This window comes from Lissotriton vulgaris, unplaced genomic scaffold, assembly GCF_964263255.1.
Source record: "Lissotriton vulgaris unplaced genomic scaffold, aLisVul1.2 SCAFFOLD_996, whole genome shotgun sequence".
NCBI lineage: Eukaryota > Metazoa > Chordata > Amphibia > Caudata > Salamandridae > Lissotriton > Lissotriton vulgaris.
This window is the reverse complement of record NW_028241094.1, coordinates 409,486-432,377: the sequence shown is the minus strand read 5'-3', so window position 1 is coordinate 432,377 and position 22,892 is coordinate 409,486. Positions and strand designations below refer to the sequence as shown.

The following is a 22,892-nucleotide window of genomic DNA, read 5'->3' as shown; positions in this document are numbered from 1 at the left end:
TAGAAGCCCTCCTGCACCATCTCTGTGACAAACAAACGTTCTCTGTCATGAAGAGAGGACTTATCGACATAGCTGCAGCACACTGGGCTGCAACCCCCTTTTATGTTTTTCTAGCTGCCCTAAGTTTTCCTTTACTGAGCTTAAAAAGATTATGGGAGCGCAGTGGAAGCACACAATGTTGTTTCGTTTTTTTCTACATGAAAGCTGACAAGGGAGATTCCTCCCTCGACAATGCTCAAGCAGCAGCAATTATGTCCTGCAGCTCGAAAAGGAATACAGACCAACAGTCAGTTCTCCTCCTCAACAAAAGCAAAAAAGGAAAATGCTACATACCAGTATGCATCTGTTCTTGGCATGTAGAGCCGCAGATTTGCACACTGTGCATAGATCGCCACCTAGTGTTGGGCCCGGATGTTTGCAGTTTGTTGTTGTTCTGAAAAGTTCTTTGTAGTCACGAGATAGGGGACTCCTCCTTTGGACCACATTGCGCATGGGCATCGGCTCCATCCTCAGATTGTTTTTCGCCATAGGGAAATGATGTAGCTTTGCAAGAAAAGGAAGGAAGGATGTCCGTGTAAGCTGCATCTAATTAAGATAATACTGGAACAGACAAGGGTAGCCGGGGAGGCGTGTGGGCATGTGTAACTCTGCAGCTCTACATGCCAAGAACCGATGCATACTGGTAAGTAGCATTTTCCGTTTGAGACATATGAGCTGCAGATTGTACACTATGCATAGATTATATAGCAGTACCCACTCTTAGCGGCAACCACCCCTATCGGTTGCAGTAGTTTGAAACAATGTTTTGAGTACAGCCTGGCCCACATTAGCTTGTTGTTTTGTTTGCACATCTACACAATAGTGTTTTGTGAATGTGTGCGGTGTAGACCATGTAGCTGCTCTGCAGATGTCATCTAGGGAAATGTTCCCTAAAAATGCCATTGAAGCCCCCATTTTCCTTGTAGAGTGGGCTTTAGGAGGAACAGATAATGTAAGTTTAGCTTTGTGGTAACAAATCTGTATGCATTTGTCAATCCATCTAGCTATCCCAGATTTTGAAATGGGATTACCTTTGTGTGGTGGAGAGAAAGATACAAAAAGTTGTTTGGCCTTACGAAAGGGTTGTGTCCTCACTATGTAGTATAGCAATGCTCTTTCGACATCTAGGGTATGATGAGCTCTTTCTGCTACGGTCTATAGCTGCGAGAAGAAAACTGGCAGTTCCACAGATTGATTGAGGTGGAAGGGAGAAATGACTTTGGGATTAGTATGGAGAACGACCTAATTGTGATGCCTTTGCAAGAAGGGTTCTTGAATGGTTAGTGCTTGTAGTTCACTAACTCTTCGCAGAGAAGTAATAGCTACTAGGAACGCAACCTTCCATGTTAAAAATTGTAGTTCACATTATGTAAAGGTTCAAAGGGAGGTCCCATTAGCCGTGTGAGAATAATATTTAAATTCCACACAGGTGAAGGTGGTACTCTGGGATGAATTATTCTTTAAAGGCCTTCCATAAAGGCTTTAATAGCAGGCACTCTGAACAGAGATAGATGCTGTCTGTTTTGAAGATATGCTGCTATTGCAGCAAGATGTAGTCTAATAGACGTAAAGGCTAAATTACATCTTTGAAGCTGCAGTAAGTATCCTATGAAGTGTTAAATATACACGTCTAGGGGATTAATATTGCTGTTGTGACAATATATTACAAAGCGTTTCCACTTAGCTGCATAGCATGCTCTAGTGGTTGGATGTCTAGCTTCTTTTATGAGATTCATGCAGTCTGGAGGAAGGTTCAGATATCCGAACTCTAGGACTTCAGGAGCCGGATCGCAAGGTTGAGCTGAGCTGGGTCCGGGTGTCTGATCTCTCCACGGTTCGGTGTTAAAAGGCGTGGAGACAGGTATCATTTTTGGTGCGGTACTACATACAGTTGTAGCAGTGTGGTGTACAATGGCTGTCTGGCCCACGTTGGAGCAACTAGGATGAGGGTCCGAGGATTCTGATGTAGTTTGCGTACTACTAGTGGCATGAGTGGTAGAGGTGGAAAAGCGTACGCAAATTTGTTTGACCACTTGATCCATATCGCATTGCCTTTGGACAGTGGGTGTGGATATCTGGCGGCGAAGCTTGGGCCTTTTCGTGGTTGGCAAAGAGGTCTATCTCAGGTTGTCCCCACATCTGAAAGAATGGTTGAAGAACTTGCGTATGAAGTTCCTACTCGTGAGTTTGTTGTGTCTGACGACTTAACAGATCTGCTATGGTATTTTGTACTCCTGGGACATGCTGGGCTAGAAGGAATATGTTTTGAGGTATAGCCCACCGCCACATGTCCTGTGCTAGTTTCTGTATGTAATACATGGCTGTCTAACACAACTTTGTTTGATACTTGCTTTTGGAAAGCTTTCAGTGCTAGGAATATGGCTAGTAACTCCAGATGATTGATGTGGAGTAACTTTTGTTGCGGTGTCCACCTGCCCTGCATGGTGTGTTGCAGCAGGTGGGCTCCGCAGATGGAGAGCGATGTGTCCGCTGTAAAGACTATTTGAGGAACTGGATCTAGGAACAGTCGCCCTTTGGAACGCTTTTTGGTGTTCCACCACTGCAGAGAGCGATGAGTCAGACAGTATACCAACACTAGGTCGGTTAGGTGACTTTGAGCCTGGTTCCATTGACGTGATAAGCATTCTTGTAGTGGACGCATTTGAAGTCTTGCACGGGGCACTATGAAAATGCAAGAGGCCATCATCCCTATGAGTTGCATGAACACTCGTGCTGGAAGGGAGTGTTGTGGCTGAAACTTTGAGAGAAGAGCTTGCATGCTGGCTATCCTTACTGGAGTTGGATAAGCTAGCGCTGTTGAGGTGTTTATTGTGGCACCGAGGTACTGTTGTTCTTTGGCTTGTTGCAGATGAGACTTGGTGTGGTTTATTGTGAACCCCAAGTTGTGTAGCAGTTGGATTGTGGAATGGGTGTGTTCCACCTTGGTGAATACCCTTGGTGCTGTTGTGACTCCGAATGGGACTACTTTGAATTGATAGTGTTGCCTGTTTATTACAAATCTGAGGTACTTCCTGTGAGCTTTGTGAATGGGAATGTGGAAGTATGCGTCCTTCTTGAATAATTTGTCACACCCACCTGTCTGATGTGATGTTGATCCAGGCAGGGAGGAATTGTTGTAGTCTTCCCCCCACAGGAGTGGAATGGTGGGGGGGAAGGAGAGGAAAGTCATTGGGTAGGGGTGGAGGCAGAGCGGGAGTTGTTGGCTTTGCCCCTGCTCTTGTTATTACCCCTATAACCCTCTTTGATAGCCCTTAGTGAATGTGGATTGACATGGGGTTTTATAGGAAGTGTAGGGGTTATCTGAGGTGTAGCCTCTTGTGTTGCCTCTATATGATGAGCGACGAAAAGAACGCCTGGGAGCTTGCAAATGCAAGGCTCCCATAGATTTGGCTGTGTCAGTGTCTTTTTTCATTTTCTCTAAAGATGCATCTACATTAGGGTGATGGATAGTTGAATCACCTTCTTCAGTGCCAAAAAAGCAAAGGGACTAACATATGCTATAACAAATATATACAGAAGTTAAAAAAGGGGCAGGGTTTTTTTTCTTATATTTCTATTGCTATGCGTCTGGGTCCAATTTCATCCACGAAATGGACTTTATAAGGGATCTTTGAGCCACAGGTAAAGTTGTATCTGAATGTAGAGAATAGCTGATGTTATGGGTAAATCCAGGGGTTGATTAGGGACTGTATGAAGCGTATCGATTTAGCGATAGAGCTTTGTGCATAGATTTCTTCTCATAATTCTGGTCATAATTGTATTCTTGTTCAAAACCAGGTATTTACTGGGGTATCTTGACTCCACCGTAGCGTATACGAAGTGGGCTGTGGCTGGGGGTTCCGTGCGTGTCCGCACCATGTACATAATCAACACCTGGATTTACCCATAACATCAGCTATTCTCTACATTCAGATATAGCATATGTTAGTAGTCCCTTTGCTTTTTTGGCCCTGAAGAAGGTGATTCAACTATCCATCACCGAAACGTACGTAGGCCGTATACTCTAAAGACCTGGACAATGTTCTGCCATTTGGAGAACAATGTATAGATCGGCTAATGACTAACTGGTGGGACCCCTATCTTTTACATCTACAGCTGGCTACCAGAGATACTTTTGGGTTATTTCTATGTAAAGCTCTGTTTCTGTGTTTATATGTGTTTTTATAAAAAAGTAGTGAATGCATAGGTATGTAAGGTATGCATGAGAGAATGTATGATAGTAGTATATGAGAAATTGTTAGGGGCATCTTGCTGCACTTTATGTAATTTATAAAATCTCTTTTGCAAGTTTCTTACTTTTGATTATGATTTGATGTGACAAAACAAATTGTATGAATGTATAAATATCTAAAATGAAAAAACAAAAAAGATATAAGAAAGAAAAGAAAATAATGTCTTTGAAATAACTAAAAGTCTTTTTCTCTATCTATAGCATCCTCCCTTATGAAAATGTTTTTGGATAAACTCTTGTGACAAAGCAATATAGGTCTTCTAAGAGGTACTCCTTATGCTTAGCTTATACATAGCCAGGCATGCCTACGGAGAAGGACACTGGTATTAATTGCCCTTGAGGCAGCATCTGCGGTATCTAGGGCACAACGAATGGAAGTATTGGTGATATTTTTACCTTCCTGTATGATTTCATTGGCCCGGTTTTTATATTTATCTGGTAGATGCTGCATTATTGATTTTAGTTCATCATAATGTGCCATGTCATATCTTGCCAATAGCGCTTGAGTATTGGCAATGCGCCATATGTTAGCTGCATGTGACGCTGTGCGCTTACCAGAGGCGCCAAGGAGTTTAGATTCCTTATCTGGTGGTGAGGCCTCACTTGAGGTTTGTGAATTAGCACGTTTACATGCATTAGATACTACTAAAGAATCTAGTGGTGCTGGACCTCTAATGTAAACTGGATCTGTAGGGGCAGCTTTGTATCTTTTCTCAATGCGAGGGTTGAGGACCCGAGCCCTGACAGATCTTTAAATACCTCTGTTGCGTGCTTAATGACCCCTTTGTCCATTGGCAGTGGACCTTTGTGTTTTATCAAAAGTGTCCAATAAGAAATCTTCCTCCACAGTATCGGTGTGCAAGTCAACCCCATGATACTGGGCAGCTCTCTGGACTAGTAGGTTAAAACCTATAGTGTCCTTTGGTGGGGGAAGGCCTGGAAAGATATACATCGCCTTGGGGGACATAAGGCACATCAGGGGTGTTATAATCATCCCATGGATTAGGTGACGGAGGGGGACTATTGGTCCCTCTGGGTCATGTGCACCCCCACCTGTGTCATCAGAGTCTGTATCTACATCATCATCTGGATTAGTGGATGGTGTAGGCGAATGATGTGGTGGAGGAGGTGCAGGAGGAGGAATAGTATGGGGAGGAGGTGGAGACGGGACCCTTAATGGAGAGGTTGCAATGTCTCTCTTATTTGGAGGAGGAGGTGGTGCAGGCACCTCTAGTGGTCTCTTCTTGGAGCTAAGAGCTAGTTGGCCAGTTTTAGGATTCTTTACAACAGTCTTTTGAGTAGGATCTGGTGTATAAAGCTCTTCTGTGTAAGGCAGATCCTTCCGCGTCGACGTTTTCGGTTCCGGAGGTTTTTTCGGCACAGACTCGGTAGCTGGTCTAGGGTCTTTTGGCTTAGAAGTATGACCTTTCGAAATGTCATTTACCGGAACGTGTTTTTTCGATTCCGGGTGTTTTTTCGGCTCTGAAGCATGCGAGTCGGGACCTTTAGGCGTTTTTTTTTTTTACTCGCCCGAGTGCAGTTTTGGCATAGATGAGCAGGTGCCAGTCTTCGGCGCAGAGTGCTTAGATGTCGGAGCAGCTGTCGGCGTGGTTGAGGAAGATGGCTTCTTCTTCGGTGTCGGTACGGGATCGGCACCGGGAATAGGCTGACTCGAGCCAGAGCCGCCTGAAGGCTTAGTAGGCTTCTTTGCCAGGCCCAAGGCAAGGCGTGGGAAGCAGTCTCTCGGTGTGCACCCAGGCCCGAAGGTGAGGGTGTGACGAAGCCTTTTTTAGGGTGTCGAGGAAGGGTTGAGATTGACGGTCTTACCCATTGAGCTGGAGTGATGTCCTCGACGTCTGAGTCTTCAGCATCAGAGGAGCTGGCACTTTCTTCGGCCCGCTGGTGTTCTGGCACGTCGACGCCCTCTTCAAAGATGTCGTCGGGGATCCAAGCTGACGAGCGAGCCATAGTTATTCGAGCTAGTCGGTCCCGGATCGCCTTTTTGGAGCGGAAAGAGGAACAAGCGGAACAGTCTTTGGGCTCGTGCTTTGGTGAGAGGCAAAGGTTGCACACATCATGTAGATCTGTGTGGGGAAACTTTGACCCACATCGAGGACACTTCTTGAATGGCTTCCTTTCCATGATCCAGAGAGTAAGGCCCAGGTAGGCCCGAAGGCCTTCGTCGACATACGGAATCGAAGAATTCGAACTGGTGAAGAATCGCGTTGATGGGGAGCGCGATCGGAACAATACCGTTGAACTGGATGAGGATTGCACGCCGAAGGAAATTCGGTTCCAAACTTGAGAGCAGGAAACACATCCGAGCCCGATGGCGGAAAAAAACAATCTGAGGATGGAGCCGATGCTCAGGCGCAATGTGGTCCAAAGGAGGGGCCACCTATCTCGTGACTTCCAAAGAACTCTTCAGGACAAAAACTGCAAACATCCGGGCCCAACACCTAGGTGGCGATCTATAGACAGTGTGTAATCTGCAGCTCATATGCCTCGAACACAGTTATTTTCAATTCCAACAGCTCTAACTGTAAGAAATGCGATACCTAGTGCATTGCAAATACTTGTTATAATATGTGCTCTATTAATATGTGCTCTATTGTTTTATTTCACAATGTACCAATAAATACAGCTAAAACTTTAAAATTGGTATCACTTCTGTTTGCCCCACATTTCGCATGTTTCTGCAGTATGTACTGTGACTCGGCCTGTTTAATGCATTTCACTGTATGTTTCCAAGTTCTAGTACATGAGACACTACAGACTGCACAATTTTTTGAATGGTCAGAAACCATACGCCCATTTTGTTCTGGATCCGACTCCAGAATGACTAACTACCTCAAATATTCCACGGCCCTGGATCGCTGCTGATTAAGCTTGTGTGGGGGGTCTGGCAGGCGTCGGGTGGCAATGACTAAATGACAACGCCAGGAGGTGCAGGGTGGTTTTGCGGCACTAGATTTTGAATCTCATTATTTGGCGGCGCAGATGCGGGGGTTCACCCAGTGGGTATGTGGTCAGCAGACTACTAAGAGAGAAGTGGGCCATCTGTCCCTGCTTCCCGGAGTCCTTTATACAGCTTTTGAATCCCCGGCATCTTCCCAGGAAGGCCCTCGGAGTGGACTGTTATTTGACATGGTTGGCTGCGGTGCTTGAACACAATTCCCACTCTCTCGACTTACCTCCACAATTGCTGGGATTGGGGCAGCATGGCAGGGAATGGCGCGGGCCCTCCAAGTGGGCAGCCGCTGGAATTACCTGGGATTTGGCCTCTTTCGGGCAGGCAGACTGCTCCTAATGGAGGACTTACAGCTGGAGTTTGGATGTCAGAGGGTGCAAATGTTACTTACATAGGGCTTTACTAGCGACAGTCAAAAGACACGGGCCAGGGTGGCTGAAACCATTATACATCAGAGTGGTCACCTTACTTGCACCTTCACAGGGCCTCAGAGCGGTTACATACTTCCATAGTGCTCTTAGAGCAGATACTGTTACTCCTGCCCCCCAAGGAGCTTCAGGACATAATGGTGAATTAATGGGCCCCGATTCCAGAGGCAGACTGGTCGAAAAATCAGGAGCACGTTCCAAAGAAGAAGATTTAGAAATGTCAGGCTCACATTAATTAACTTGAATTTGCTCCAAAGGGCTTATTTTATGCCTGGCAGGATTAACATATTAAAGGACTATGGTGCAGCATGCCCTATACGTGGCAAGCTTGGGCCTGAGATTTATCATATGGTCTGGGCCTGTCCTACCCTTTAGGGGTTCTGGGACGTTGTGACGGAATGTGTCAAAGACATTAACCATCGTACGCAATGTTACCTGCTCCCAGGGTACATGTTTACTAGAGTGGTTCTCCCACCTGGCCAAACGTAAGGCCACTAATAGATTCACTGATTTGGCTATGGTTCTCGCTAAGTGGGAAATTACGTTGCACTGGAAAGCCAGCCGAGGTCCCAATGTGAACAAATGGCGCAGTGAGCTTGTCAAATGGGCTGGTTTCGAGAGTGGTGTGCAGCTCAAAGAGGCAAAGCGGGAGCACGGATCCAATGGCCTGGTGCGTGAATGGAAGTATCTGAGAGGCACTAGCAGAGAGGATAGCCTTGAGTTGGGTGGGTGCCCCGCTTGGGCAATTGAAGGGGCGCTTCAACATTAGTCTTTCTTCATGATGGGTCTTCATGGCAGGAAGATTGTTTTCTTGTGAGGGAGGGGTAACTGAGCTAGAGGTTGTAACTGGAAGAATTTATTAGAACATCTTGGTTTTGTAAATGTAAATATTTTTATTAAATCTGTCAATCTTCTTTCAAATTGTATATTAAATAAGTGAGTCCGTCTGGATTCGATTGAAATTTCAATGTTGTGGTGCTTTTTATGTACTAATTGACAATCCGGGCTAATGTATCTATCATGTTGGGTTCTATCTAACCAATCGCAGTGATTCAATCTAGAGCTGATTAAGAAAAGAATTATTTGACTAATGCAGTAACTGTGTTGCATGGTGAATTTCCATCGAGGACCAATTGTTGATTGTAATACTTGATACCCAGGTCCTTCGACAAAAATTGGGTCACCCCTTGTTTTATAACAGAGTCTTCGGGTTCCGGCAGGAGCGTCGACAAAGCAAACTGGCAAGTTACTGGTGGTGTCCGTTTGCACAGGGTGGTCACTCCTTGACCACAAGGGAGATGTCTTCAGTCTTCTAGTCGATATAGAACGTCGAAGGTCCAAGAGTTCGTATCAAAGTTTCTTGCAGGAATAATCTAAAGTCTCTAGACTCAGCTCCTATGTTTATGCTGATTTTAGGGGCTGGATCCCTCGTATGGGTGGACCCTGAGAAGGAGGTGGTTACACCCCTTTCCCTTTGTCCAGTTTCGCGCCAGAGCGGGGCTGCAGTGCCCCAGCAACTGGTTTGAACCAGGCTATGCATGGAGCACCTTGTGTGCCCCCAGGCAGCGTCTGGAAAAGCATCTTTCCATTCAACCCATCCTGCCCCAATACATTACAGGCTGTCTGGGGAGGTGCTACCACCTCCCTAGACAGGAAACCTATTGTCCAAGCCTCCCTTGATGGAGTTTTCCCCAGCTGCAGGAGGTCAGACTCGTGTCTGTGGCAGCAGCATCCATTTTGTGATGCTGAGGCTCTGTTTAACTTTAACCGGGTAAAGCAGTAACTAAATGTCTTCTCCCTCTAGAAGGGTGGAATGCTACCCCCGCCGCCAGAACTGGCGGGGGGGTAGTATTCTAAAGTGTTTGACACCTTACACAACATGTTTTGCTAAAGCCAAACCAAAGTTAGCATTAACCGCGAGGATTATAATGCACTTAAGAGTATATGATATGGCTATATCATAGAACAGCTTTAAGGAGATGTTCCAAAAGCTGCAGAAGGGCTCAGCTCATGCTAGAGCACCCTCTCACATAAAACCAAGCACTCTGCCTTCAGGATTGTCAAGGCCTGCAATAGGAGTGACTTATAGGTATATATGTGGCTATATATAAGGGTAGATATAGGTATACTATATCTAAGCAAGGGGTGATTTCACCACCCTGCCCAAGCTGAGTGATCAGCCTGATGTGTCAGTTTGGATGGCCAGCCAGGGGTGGCATAATACATGCTGGAGCCCCTGGTAGGCCTTGGATGCACCTATGCCCTGGGTACCTATGGTACACTATACAGGGGCTCAAAATGGTGACCCAATTCCCAATTAGGTATGTACATAAAGTACATGGTATCAATTTAGAGAGAACAGCTGGCCTGTGGGTCCGATTAGCAGGCCCACAGCCACACTGTTGGACTTGGCCCTTCTGGCAGGTTCACCCCTGAACTTTTTGCTTTTAATTGTGACCTGGTGTTAGTGATTTTTGGCTTTTGCGCACTTTACCACTGTGTCCCAGGGTAAAGTGCGTACATGTGGTAAGGTTGGCCTGCTCTCCCATAGGAATGCATGGGGAATGTATGTGTCCATGGTAGTTCCTGATGCGTGTGGAGTGCAAGCTCGAGTTTGGTATGTGCGGGCTCGTGAGATTGAATGCTGCGCGATGTGTGCGGCGTTAATGTGTCTAGTGTGGAAGTGCCACTTCTAGAAGTTGGCATGTCTGTGTAATAAAGGTGCAGTGACTGTCTGGCTTGTGATTGGCTGAAGCTGGCTGGTGAGCCTGGCTCCAGGGGTCAGATGGGTCTGCCCCGGTGGTGAATAGGGAGATTGACAGCTAGATGGGTGGGAGGAGTGCACCTGGTACCTGAATAGGGATGGGCTTTCCCTACACAATGCTGGCTCCGTCCCCTGTGGTGCGACTGATGACCCTAGCCTGGCCAGTGAATGAGGAGAGGGGCTGAGCACAACAGAGTGCTCCAAAACCAGCTGCGTCTGGTTTCCCCCCCACCCCGCAGACCCAGACAAAAGGATTTATGTGCATAAAAAAGGTGCTGTGACCCCTTACAAAGTGTTCTCTTGCTGATCCTAACTTGAGGGGGGACCTGCTGCTGCTGGGCGCCAGGAGGACCGCCACGGGGGACTGCCTCCCTGCCTGGATGGCCCTTTTAGCTGGGCCCAGCCTTTGCCCCCCCGCCTTCATTTCTTTTTGGACTTTGTCCCTGGACCTGGGGGACTTGGGTGGCCTGCCAGTGCCTGGGGAGTGCTGGCCTCCCCCCCCACCCCCAAAAATAGCGCGTGGCATAGCTGGTGCGGTTATCCCTAGCTCGAGCGATTCCCCAGCGTGGGGATCCCCCCTTTTTGCTTATTCCAGAGCAGGTGTCCACCCTGCAGAATTGCCGCTACTTTTCATTACCTTCACAGGAGCCCACCCAGTGTTATTTATTTTGCGGGTGCCTACCCTGCGTTTTTGTAAATCTAAAAAGAGGGTGCCTACCCCTCGTTGGCCTCGAAAACTTCACAGTCTTAGCCCGGGCTTCCCAGGAAGTCAGGCAGCCCCGCCCAGGACGTGAGCGGGGCAGCCAGCACAGACAGGAAGAAGACAGGAGCCCACCCCCGCGCTCCTGTTCCCGGAAGCAGCCTGCGGCATCCTCACAGGGGCTCCCGAGTGCTAGGGAGAGCCCTGGACGGCCTACCTTTTGCCCAGTGAAGCAGCCTGTGCAGAGCCCCGAGGAAACAGGACATCCAACAGCCTGAAGAGGAGTCCGGACACGCCTTGCAGCCGTCGGTGAGTGGGGCCTGTTGTGTTCCTGGGGGGAGAGGAAGGCGTCGGGGCACATTGCCGGTGCCCTCCCCCACCCATTAGTGCTATCGTCGCTCGGGGCCAGTCTTTGTGGAGGTAGAGCGGCACCGGCTGGCAGCGGGCAGCTCCCCCCGAGAGGCTCCAACGTGTGGCCCGTTGCCAATTGCAAGCTTGCGAGGCTCCGTGGGGCCATTATTCCCAGAGTCCCCCGAGCGGGACTCCAACGTTATTGGGCGCATTTTGGAAATTAGAGCCCGAGAGGCTCCTACGCTGTTTGGGGCCCCATTGTTTATTAAGAGCCTCAGAAGGAGAGCCAGGAGACACACTGGTGCCAGGCTCAGTTCCACAGCTGCCCAGCACTTAGTGGGCAGCTGCTTAGTTTAGGCTTTGCGCAATATTCTTTGGCTGCCTGGCCCGACTTTGCTGGACACAGGGAGTTTCAGCCCCTGAGAGGCCAAGTTGGCCTAGGGGACAGTTTATGTGTTGGGTCCTTGCGTGGGGCACATGTTTTTGCCTCATGGGATCCTTTGTGCAAATGTGATTACCTGCCTACTGTGAGTTCTGCATATTATGCAATGCTTTATGCCTATACCCCTAAATGTATGTTGATGCTTAGGAGGTTGTTTTTCCTAATATAGGTTCTACTAGTGAGTTCATGGTTCCCTGCGTGATATTTGCCCAAGGTGTTTAGGATTGCGTAGGGTGTACTTACCTTTTACCAGTGGTTACTGGTTGTGTGCTACAGTTGCTATTTGGTGCTACAGTTATTATATGTGCTATGTGCTAAGCGTTATTCCTACAAAGTGCTATTTCTACCAAGTGCCAGTTCTAAAAGTGCTTATTCCTGACAGTGGTCCATGTGGACCCCTGTAAATTCTGCCCGTGCCAGTGTCACATTGTAAAGTGTGCATTTATTATCTAATGTGTTTGGTATAATACAAAGGCTATTTTTATATATAACCTTGTGTGGAGTGTCTTTTGTGGTGGGCCTTGGGTGTTGTTGCTGGGTGCGCGCGCAAACGCTTTACACCTTGCCTCCGGGATAAGCCTGACTGCTTGTGCCAAGCTACCAAGGGGGTGAGCAGGGGTTATCTTGGCGGGTTACTTCCTTGCCCCGACTAGAGTGGTGGTTTCTGCCTGGCTTTGGCGTAAGCCTTAGCCAACCGGAAATCGCCATTTCTAACACACACTAAAGTCGAAAAACCAGAGTATCACAGCAAAAGTGTGGGTGACCATAGGAAGCAGACCCTACTCTCCTACATACTCTACTTATTTTTTGCAACAAACAATACACTGTAGCTTATATGCTTTGTTGAATCTTTTTGAGACCAGACTGATGTGTGGTGCTCCTAGTTGCACTTCACATCTCGAAAGGGATGCTTGTGTTGTAAAGCTGGCTGTATGGATTGGAGGTTTTAAGTTCCTGCCACTGGTCAAGCTGCTTTATGTCCAGCATTGAAATTCACTGTGTAATTTGGGTGACAGGCACAAGAACCTCAGAGTTCTCTTTTACTTGGGACAACTGGCTGTTCATATGAGACGTGCACAGGAAAGCTCAAGATTGCAAATTTAGCCTCAAATAAATACATGTAGTCATTTCTGACAACCTTTTTACCATCCTCATTGTGAGAGACTAAGTATGGCAAAAGGGAAGCTGTTCATAGAATACCATCATCTTTTGCTCGAGTCGGGATTGCTTATGCCGGCTGAGTAACAGATTCAACCCCCAGAGAAACATTCATGGTTTTCAGCAGCACAGTAGACTTGTAAAGAAACCTCTTCCTGTTCCTAGATATTAAAAATGAGGCAATAGTGGAGTGGTCACCTGTGTTTACTAACTTGCATGGTGATAAGAATAGAATGTTATTTTTTCTGTGAAGTGAAAGGCATGGCCCCCCCTAGACCTCTACTTTCACTGAAAGAAACCTTTCTAAACTCGTCTATTGTCTGCAATTCTTCTACTGAATTCACAATATCCTACTTTTTCGAAGAATCTGCATTCTTGTCTACAGCTGCTCCTTACATTGATCTCCTGCTGCCTCCATTTACTAGCATTATCTGGGGGAGGTTCGAAGAAATGAGGATTTAGCCCTTTGTGCAGTTATTAAAATGAAATCAGATGGATTATGTTACTTACCCTGTCATCTGTTCTTGGCATGTAGAGCTGTAGATTCACATGCATTGCATGCTCCTGCCATCTAGTGTTGGGTTTGGGTGTTTGCAAGTTGTTTTTCTTCAAAGAAGTCTTTCCAGTCACATGGTAAAGTGACTCCTCCTTTCCATTGTTAGATTGTTTTCCCGCAAGAGGTTGAAAATTGTGTAAATACATTTTGTACAGAGATGTCCATGCATAGTTATTGTAAATAAGAACTGCAACAACCACAGGTGTCCGGTGAGGAGGGTGGGCACATGTGAATCTATAGCTCTACATGCCAAGAACAGATACTTACAGGGTAAGTAACAATCTATTTGAGGGATGTGTGTTGTAGATACATATGCTTTGCATACACTATACTGTGAACCAACAAAATGTGCCCCCTCACTCAATCACTTAAATATTATTTCAGGACCAAATAAACATAAACATTAAATCCGGTCTGGTATCTTTATTTATACCTACATACACTATACAGCAGTATTCTCCCAAAGCGGTGGCTAACCAGTGATAGTGCACATGGGCATCAGCTGCATTGTTAGATTGTTTGCCGCAGAGGGTGATAATGGAGTTAGTAAGAGTAGTAAGAGATTTCCATGTGTATGTATCTAAGTAAGATGTAACTGCAACAGGTATAGGTACCAGAGGCGGTGGGTGGGCACATGTGACTACAGCTTTATATGCCAGGAACAGATGCATACTGTGGTAAGTAGCATTTTCCGTTCGAGATGTGTGAGCTGTAGATCACATGCTGTGCATAGACTAAAAGGAATATGCTACTTACCAGTATGCATCTGTTCTTGGCATGTAGGGCTGCTGACATTCATATCTGTGCATAGATCGCCGCCTAGTGTTGGGTCCGGATGATTGCACATTGTTGTCCTGGAAGAGTCTTCGAAGTATCACAAGATAGGTGGCTCCAACTTCGGACTACAGTGCGCATGGGCATCCTCTCCATCCTCAGATTGTTTTCGCCATTGTGGCAGAGATGGAGTGTAGTACAGTAAGAGATATCCATGCAAAGAGTGAATTCTGCAGCTGCTACAGGCGCGGGGGAGGAGGGCGGGCGATATGAATGGCAGCAGCCCTACATGCCAAGAACAGATGCATACTGGTAAGTAGCATTTGCAGTTCGAGGCATGTGGGCTGCTGAATTCATATCTGTGCATAGAATGTATAGCAGTATCTCCCTTAGCGGTGGCTACCTGTATCAGTTGCAGCAGTCTGACAGAGTTTTGAGAACAGCCGGTCCTACAGCAGCTTGCTGTTTTGAATGTACATCTACACAATAGTGTTTTGTAAATGTATGTGTTGTTGTCCATGTGGCTGCTTTACAAATTTTGTGTAAAGGAATATTTATTTTATTATTTTTATTTGAAAGTTTTATATAGCGCGAACAAGATCTTTGCAGATATCAGAGCGCTTTACAAGGACAAGGGGGTGATAGGATAATAGAATGTAATAGTTGAGGTAGTTAGGCACAAGGTGCATAGTTACATAGGTAGGTCAAAATACAAGAGGTAGGTCAAAGTTGAGGTAGTGTAGGTACGAGGTGCATAGTGAAACAGGTGCGCCAATAATATACAAGTACAAAAAGAAGGAGCATATACTTGTTTAAGCGTGCTTAAAATGCTTTTGGAGATAGCATAAAGGTAGGCATAGTCGAGGTAGGTGAGTACAGGGTGCATAGTCACACAGGTGCATCAGTAGTACAAGAGTAGGAATAGTTGAGGTGGTGTAGGTACAGTATGCAAAGTCAGACAGGTGCGTCACCAGTATAAAAATATACAAAGAGGGAACGTATACAATCAAATAAGTCGATAATGCAAGTAATACAAATAGTCCAAGGGGTCAGGCAGGTAGTACAGAGCGGATTCTTGAGAAATACAGAATAATAGATCATGTGCATTTAACCATGAGGATCGCTTTTACTTCTTTCTTAAAAAGTTTGTTGGAGGAGATGAGCCTGGTTTCAGGAGGGAGCGAGTTCCAGATCCTGGGCGCCATTCCTGAGAAGGAGCATTTATAGGTTTTTTCCTTCCGAAATCTTCGAGGCTTCAGCAGAAGATTGTTTGTGCTTCTAGTAGTTCTAGAGCCACCAGAAATTGTCAGCTTTTGAGTGAGGTAGGCGGGTGAGTTCAGGTGTACAGCCTTGTGTGTCATGCAGGCGATTTTCAGGTGTATTCTGGCTTCAAAAGGCAGCCAGTTCAGGGATTTAAAGTCAGGGGAAATATGCCAGTGTTTTTTTGAGCCAGTGATGAGTCTCGCTGCAGCGTTAAGGGACGCTCTTAGGGGTGCCGTTGTAGTTAGGGGGAGCCCGCAGAGGGCGGTGCTACCGTATTCAATGTGCGGGATGACTATAGATTGTACTGCAGTTTGGAAGTCTTTGGCTGGAAGGAAGGGTTTAAGTTTTCTCAAGGTATTGATTTGGAAGTTCGCTCCTTTGGTTCCCTTGCTGATGTGCTGCTGCATGTTGAGATTGGCGTCAAGTGTTATGCCTAAAGATTTTGCTGAGTCTACGATGGTAGGTTGTACATTTAGAGCCGTTAGGTGCTTAAGCCATGTTTGAGCGGTAGAGATTTTTGCGGGAGGTGAGATCAGGAGGAACTCAGTCTTCAGCGCATTGAGTTTGAGGTGATTCTCGGCAAGCCAGGATTGGGTGTTTCTGATTGTGGTGTTCAGAAGCATGATGTCCTTGGGAGATTGTATTTTGAGATAAAGTTGGGTGTCGTCAGCATACATGTGAAAGTGAACATTGGATGCTTGTAGCAAAGTAGTGAGAGGTTCCATAACTAGGTTGAACAGAGTAGGGGAGAGGGAGGATCCTTGAGGGACGCCTAGCGATACAGGTACCGGAGAGGACATTGCGTTGTTGCTTTTGAATCTTTGTGACCGGTTGTGTAGAAAGGAGGTGAACCACTTGAGAACGGTCCCAGATATGCCCATTCTTGTGTTTAATAGTTCGAGTAGGTTCTCATGTTTAACTGTGTCGAATGCTGAGGAGAGATCAAGAAGGATGAGGAGGCAGGTATCGTTTTGGTCTAGGATTTGGAGGGCATCGTCAACTATGTGAGTCACAGCAGATTCGGTACTGTGCCCTGCTCGGAAGCCTGATTGATGAGGGTTGAGGAGATCAAACTTATCTATGTGTTTATTCAGTTGTAGCTGTACGTATTTTTCCAACAGTTTAGCGAGAGTGGGAATATTTGTAATAGGACGGTAATTGTTTAGATCAGTGGGGTCTGCTGTTGTTTTTTTTAGTATCGGTGTGACTTGTCCGACTTTGAGGGCATTAGGGATGGATCCTTGTTGAAGAGAGCTATTGATAATCTTAGTCCAGAGTGGGAGGAGCAAAGGGGTAAAGTCTTTTACAGCGTTAGCAGGAAGGGGGTCAGTGAGGTGATTGGATGGTTTCAGGGTGCTGAGCAGTCTGCCAATTTCTTCTTCGGAGTAGGTGCCAAAGGATGACCATGTAGCATTGTTCTTTGGTTCAGGCGCCGCTGTGTGTTGGGGGTTGGAGTAAAGGATTGCGTCATTGAGGAGATCGCTTCTTATGTTGTCGGTTTTTTGGTTAAAGAAAGCAGAGAAGTCTTCACAGGAAGGTGTAACGCCCATGGTGCTGAGTGTCTGGGGTTGTTCTTTGGATTGTGTTCTGATTAGCTCAAACAGTTTTCTTGGGCGGTTTTTTGCTTGGGTGAGCTGGAGGCTGAAGAAATCTCTTTTTGAGCGTTTTATTTTCCTGAAGTAGGCGTTTCTCTGTTTCTTCAGGGTTTTTAGGTGCAGAGCAGAGGGGGCTGATCTCCAGGTGCGCTCTGCCATTCGCATGGCCCGTCTGTCTTCATTGAGGCTCCCGTCATACCATGGGTTGGAGATCTTGGACGAAACTCTTTTCAGTTGCATGGGTGCAGCCTCATTGATTATTGTGGTCATAGCATTGAGATAGTGGTCAGTCAGGAGTTGAACGTCTGTAGCGCCGGAAGGGGGAAGTAGGAGATTGCAGCTGTTAGGCGGTAAGGAGTTTGGGTTGAGTTTCTTCATGTCTCTTTTCCAAACTTTGGGCTTAGAGGGTTGAACTGGGTTAAATTTAATTTTTTCATTGATAAGGAAGGAGACAATATGATGATCTGGCCAGTCACAAGGTTGGATTGACTCAAGTTGAATAGCGTCCTCTTTGGAGATGATAAGGTCGAGGATAGAACCTTTCTCATGGGCCGGGCTATTGCATATTTGGGTGAGATCAAGGGCGTCGGGGAAGTTTTTGAGGCTATTTACCACTGTGTCACTGCTGTCATTCCAATGGGGATTGTAGTCGCCAAGGAAAATTTGGGTGTTTTGCCGTCCTGAGTTGGTTGAGATTGTGTCCATGAGTTGTTGGGAGAAGGAGAGCTTGTCCCCAGGTGGGTGGTATATGATGTGTAGTGAGCATACCGGTTTGCTTTCGCTGATGACATCAAGGCAGAGGTATTCACAGGAAGTAAGAGAGGGGGCGGACGCTTTAATAACGGAGAGGTTGCTTCTGTAAATACAGGCAATTCCACCGCCTGTCTTTTTGGTCCTGTCAAGTCTAATGATACAGTAGTTGGGGGGGACTAGGATATCCATGATAGGTGTAGAAGAATCAGACAACCATGTTTCAGTCAGAATGGCTAGATCCGGTTCCAGAGAAATGATGAGATCGGCGACCCCCGCGGAATGTCTTTGGGCCGATCTACAATTGAGAAGTATGCATTTGAGTCTAGGGGTGCAAAGGGTGGAGGAAGGTTCTATAGTGAGGGGTACATTTGTGAGGTTGTTGGGGACGGAGCCTCTGTTATGCGTGTGGTGCCTGAGGGGGTTAGAGATAATCGTTGGGATGGACCGAAGGTTGGTGGCTAGGCGATTTTGGGGAGCCGGGACGTAAGAGTGGAGAAGGGTGTGAATGTCATGGTCTGAGATCGTATTGGTAGTGCGTCTGGGGCGATTGGTGGTATTGCGAGAGGGGATAGAGGTCCAGTGTGGGGAGTGTTGTGTGATAAGGCGAGTAGGAGGTGAGGAGGAAGTGTTGTTAGGTGTAAAGGGAGTATTGCGATTGGTGGTATTGCGATTGCGATTGGTATTGCGATTGGTGGTATTGCGGGAGGGGATAGAGGTCCAGTGTGGGGAGTGTTGTGTGGTAAGGCGAGTAGGAGGTGATGGGGAAGTGTTATTAGGTGTAAAGGTGGTGGTGGGAGGGGGGTGTCTGGGGTGTGTGGGGTGTGTGATGAGCAGCTCTTTGATGGTGTAGTTCTTCTTTCATTTGGAGGAGGGTGGACATAATCATGTCCAGCGTGGTGTTGGGCGCGGAGTTGGGGAAGGGTACTGGCGGTGAACAGGCGTATAGGTTGCTGGAGAAGGGGGGGGGAATCGGGGTGGAGAGGTGGAGCTGGTGAAGGGGTTGGAAGTGTTAAAGAGAGGATTGGTGTTAGGGTTGGTGTTGGCATTATTGGGCAGGGCATCAGTGCCAAGAGGGGAAGGATAAATGGGGGCGGTGTGGAGGCTGGGGGTTGCGGGGGTGGAGGTGGGATAGTGGGGAGTGAGAGTGGGGGGTGAGAGGTTGAAGGAGGGGTGAAGGCTAGGCGTGATGGGAGTGCTAAGTGTGGGGGGGAGATAGGCGGAGAGAGAGTCATGTTGTGTGGGGTGCAGTTGCGGGAGAGGGGTGTTCTGAGGAGATTGGTGTGAGGGACGGGACGGGAGTGCAAAGTGTGGGGGGGGATATGGGAAGGTGAGCGGAGGTACGAGGGTTGGTAGGGGGGATGGGGGAGCGGGTGGTGTATGAGGGGGAGAGATCTATGTCTGTGATTGCGGGGTGAGGGGTAGCTGCAGCAGGTGGGTAATTGACTATGGTGCTGGGTGTAAAGGTGAGGTGAGTGTCGTTCTGGTGCTGAACTGGGTTAGGAGGGTTGTGGGTGGGTGCTGTGAAGTCAGGGGTGATAGGACCAGGGGTGATATGAGTGTAAGTCCGAGGATTGGATAGGTGCTCTTTGAAAGTGGGGAACAGGTTGTCAAGTAGTTCCAAGTTCCTGTCTGTCGATTGAATTAGGACAATCCCGTTATTGTAAATAGTGATGGTGGTTCTGCCTGGGAAGAGTTGGGATGGTGTGATGGAGAGTGTTAGGCCATGGGCGGATTTCCTGGTGGTGGAGACGGTGAGAAGGGTGAGGAACGCTTTTTTCCATTGAGCTCTGCGTGTGGTGTGGAAGATGATATCGGTGTTCAAGGGTCCATTGACCGATGAGAAGTAGGTGTTGGCAAAGGGGGTTTCTGGGTGGGACCTAAGGAAGTCGTGTTTAAAGCGTTTAGCGGCTTTTTTGGTGAGCACGGATGGGTAGTTGATTTTATATGTGTGCTTGCCGATGGGATCCATATTGGTATGGCGGTATAGGTAGTGCGGGTGGGTGAACAATAATGATATGCAGGAGCAAGATGAAAATGCAAACACAATAGGTTACATGGATCAAAAATGGCACTAGTGGGCAAAAGTGACACTAGTGAGCAACCAGAATATAAGAGGTAGCAATCGGTGCATTACAGGAGAGAAAAGTGAAATGGGTGCAGGTTGCATAAATGTGCTGAATACAGGATACAAATGCAAACAACAAGTTACATGGATCAAAAATGACCCTAGGGAGCAAAAGTGACACTAGTGAGCGACCAAAATATATGAGGTAGCAGTCAGCATTACCGGCGAGAAAAGTGAACAAGCATTGGAAATGCAATAGGTCTCGCATTAGGAAAGTGTGAGCGATTGGTATTGTAAATGACACTTTTTTTTATTTATGTGTTGGTTTTGAAAATATCTAATTTAATAGCTTTGTCAGTTACAATGTCAATAGTTTTAACTTTCGCAAATGTGACACCTATAGCATTTGTAATGCAATGTGTGTTGTATTTACGTGACTTACATGTATTGATATTACAAATAACAATGGCTTTTAATTTTGTAAATAATTAATACTTAAATTAAAAAAATTGTAATTTATAATGGCAATAGCTTAAACGTTTGTCAATAAATTTTGTGAAGATTATGTTCAGTGTATTTTATTGTGACGAAAATCCAAGAAGATTGCATTTGCACCTACACACATAGAGCCACACACACACACACACACACATAGATGTGGTGGTGGTGGATCTGGGGGATATGGTGGTGGTGGTGATGGTGGATGTGGTGGTGGTGGATGTGAGGGTGGATGTGGTGGTGGTGGATGTGGTGGAGGTGTTGGTGGATATGGTGGATGTGGTGGTGGTGGATGTGGTGGTGGTGGTGGTGGATGTGGTGGTGGTAGTGATGGTGGTGGATGAGGTGGTGGATGTGGTGGAAGTGGTGGTGGATGTGGTGGTGGATGAAAAGGTGGCGCATAATTTGTTTCATTCACAATGTACCATATAATTTGCTTTTCAAAGCCACAAAATAGCGCTGTCTGATAATTCGGCCCGGAGTTGCAGCATTTTGTCAGTCTCCTCCCCACCCTGCGGGTCATCAATGACATCGTTCAGTACCGGGATCTGGCCGAAAACAACTGACAGTGATTGAGGGGAGACGGGGGGCGGCATGTGGCCAATTTGTTCAAAAGAGAAGAAAGGGTAAGCTAGAGCAGTGCAGGGTGCGCAGAGTATACGTGCTGGAGAGAGACTCAGTGCTCAAGGTGCTGGTCGGGGTGAGGGGGGCTGGAGATGTGGTGACAGAGGGGAAAGGTGGGTGAAGGAGCGCGAGCTAGTGCTGGAGAGAGTGGCTGGAGGGGGAATAGAGGTGTTGGAGATGTGGAAGAGAGAAAAAACAGCAAGCTACTCCTGGATGGCGGGCGTGGGAGGGGGGTGGTGCTGGAGGATGGGGGGAGGTAATCGAAGAACAGGGCGAGAGAAAAAAAATCAAAGTAAGTGCAAAAAAATTGAGAGGAGAAAATACCATTACCGGAGAAAGGAAAGGCTACAGTCTGAACCCGTGCTCAAGGGGGGTGGGGAGGGGGTCAGTGGTGAAGGGGAAAGGGAGATTGGAGTCGGTGCCTGGGAGGGTGAAAGATAGGCGGGAGCAAGGATCCATGCATACTGAAATATAGGTGGCATGAACGAAGAAAAAAATTAACAACAATCTATCTTTTATTAAATTAAGCTGCTCGGAATGTTAAACCCTATTATCCACTACCACAAAGGCTGTACCGCTCCCTCCAGCTCCTGAGAAACATTTGAACACCAAAGATACAGCATGCAGGCCAGCCACGCCCTTTACCCACCACAAGAGCAAAGAGAACTAGTACAATTGCACAACTCCACAGCTTCAGAAGTGGGAGAGCGGAGAGAACAGGAGCAGCTTTTTCGGAATTTACCTCGTGTTTTTATTTGTCCATTGTAGTTGCTTTATGCGGCAAGAGCTACTTAATTTAAAAACAAACATTCCAATTATAGAAATATAAATGCCCCTTTTGGTTGCAACGCTAGCATTGCGACATAAGTATAGTTTTTGGTAGAGATTTAAAAGTATGTACGCAGCAATGAAAAAGTTCCACATAAAGCAGGGCGGTATCACAGAGCACATGAGCGCTTGTCAGCATTTCCTGCAAAATCACAGCTGTTTTGGAGAGTGCTGGTTCAAAATGAAAATAGAAGAGCCTTTCCTCGTCCTTCCTGGCTAACACAGGACAAACAAAAGTTATATGCCTCTTGCTCCACCCAACGCATGTTCCACTTTTAAGCCCCTGTAGTGAAATTTCAAACATGCAGTCGATTGAATTAAATCCCCACCTTCAATGAAGGAGAAATGCGAGTCGGGGGGGGGATAAATGCGACACGGTGGGCAGGGGAGGGGGCGGAGCGGGTAAAAAAAAAAAAACAAGACGGAGGGAAGGCAACGAAGGGGAGGGGGGAGGAGAAATGCGACACGGCGGGCAGGGGAGGGGGCGAAGCGGGGAGAGGGTGTGAAAGCAGCAGGGGCCTGGAGTGCGGCTGAGGGAACTGAAGAAATGCGACACAGCAGCCAGGGGAGGGGGCGGAGCGGGGGTGTGGGAGGAGTGCGCCTGAGGGAAAATACATGCAACGCAGGCGGCTGGGGGCATGTGCACGCGCGCATTGAGCTTGAATTTCACGGGCACTGCAAGGAATCGCCACGATTCCTTGCAAGTTGGTTTAAGTCTGTTTAAGCCCCCATAGTCTCGCAAGCTCGATGCGCATGCGCATCGACAGGCGAGACCTAAAAATGGGTGCAGGTTGCAGAATTGTGCAGAGTACAAGTGGAAGTATAATACTG

The 22,892-nt window shown here is 47.1% G+C and overlaps 1 protein-coding gene across 1 annotated transcript in view; it reads right to left on the bottom strand.

Annotated features, from left to right (window-relative positions):
• The window catches only part of LOC147672113 (E3 ubiquitin-protein ligase TRIM39-like), a 219,769-nt gene that overhangs the window by 62,554 nt on the left and 134,323 nt on the right, over positions 1-22,892 (bottom strand). The window lies entirely within an intron of this gene.